General features: G+C 32.2%; 1 protein-coding gene across 1 annotated transcript in view; it reads left to right on the plus strand.

Moving 5' to 3' along the window:
• The window catches only part of LOC125502347 (tetraspanin-7-like), a gene marked incomplete at its 5' end in the record, with an annotated part of 17,382 nt that overhangs the window by 3,182 nt on the left and 12,639 nt on the right, over positions 1-1,561 (plus strand).

Raw genomic sequence — 1,561 nt, forward strand, 5'->3', positions numbered from 1 at the left:
TGAAAAGTTGATGTAGGACTTTATCGTATTTACATTGGGAGTCACCAAGCTGATGCTCGTCGGGAGTGTATCTAACGAGTATTACTAGGGACCAGGCCGACTAGGGTTTATATCCCGTATTTATCAATTACATTATTTGCTCAAGCTATCCCCGATAGCTGGCCCGTCGTAGTTTGTCACCATTTTTGTGTAGGGGTACGATGACACTTTCTTTCCAAATACTTGGTATTTTTTCTTTCTTCCAAACCTGTAGTACGAAGGTGTGCAAGTGTTTGAGAAAAGTTTCTCCTCCATACTTGAGACACTCTGCTGATATTGTGTCATTAACCGGAGCTTTGGTATTTTTCAGCCTGCTGATCGCCTTCTCTCCAACAGTTGTTAATAATAAATACGAATGCTACTTATTATAATTATTCCGAGCTTTTTAACAAACTTGTTCACAGTTATTTAGCGAACAAACACATAATAGATGTTCTAATTTCGAATCAATTGGAGCAAATACAGTGTTTGATGCAAGCGTGTCATTTTATAACTTGTTATAACGGAAAATTATAAATATTCATTTCCAGGTGCACTAATGGCTAAAATTGTTCAGTTAAGTTCATTAAAGAAGTGCATTCAATTAGGTTCAATTACGTTTAAAGACTGGCTTTCATTTTATTGTGCGAGCTAGCGTTTTCCGTATATTCATAAAACCATGTCACTACTGCTAGTGATAAAATATTTACATTTACGTTATCATCTTTTCCACTACAGGAACTTTAAAGTCAGAGTTTGCAGCATCTGTTAACTATTGGGGGCTTCAAATTTTGATTACATAGTTTATAAAATAATTTTCTACTGCGTTCGTTATTTTAATAATTAAATGCATCTTGCTTGTTGGATTTTTACATAGCTAAAATAAAATGTGGAAGCAATGAAAATATTTAGGGTAATAAGGCAATACATAAATCTAATTATATTTATTGTTTTTCTTAATCTAAATGAAAATCTAAATACAATAAAGTTTGAAAGAACGCATTACTACAAAAAAGCATAAACATGTGCTTTTATATGTACAGGGTGTCGCAATAAGGATGGTAAGCGGCTGTATCTTGGAAAGTATGTGTTGTAGAGTGGGAATTCAAATAATTAATGTAGGCTTTGGAAGAAAAAATGTTGTTTTATTTTTCCCACTATTTTAAAACTTACTAGATGTAAAACATCTATACTGATAGAGACAATTCCTACTTTAGTTATTTGAATTAGGCAACCCTTATTATTTTCAAGTATTAAATCGGTTCCAGAAATTATTTTGAGATGCGGTTTTTGCGCTATGATTCATTTTTCCTTTGCTTTCGAATTCGTGTAAAATAATTTGATGGTAGCATTTGAAAAACATATTTGTGAAAAATTAAAACAAATAATTTTTTTCGAACAGCGCATTTTTCGAAAATGAGTAAGATTGTTGTTATATCACATATTGTAAAGTTTTTATTGCTCTTTCAATTGATAGTAAAAACTTTGAAATCGGTCAAGCCGTTTCGGAGTTACAGGTTTCTTTGAATTAAGCGGTTTGACT

This window comes from Dendroctonus ponderosae, unplaced genomic scaffold, assembly GCF_020466585.1.
Source record: "Dendroctonus ponderosae isolate FM_Combo_2020 unplaced genomic scaffold, Dpon_F_20191213v2 Dpon_F_20191213_3, whole genome shotgun sequence".
NCBI lineage: Eukaryota > Metazoa > Arthropoda > Insecta > Coleoptera > Curculionidae > Dendroctonus > Dendroctonus ponderosae.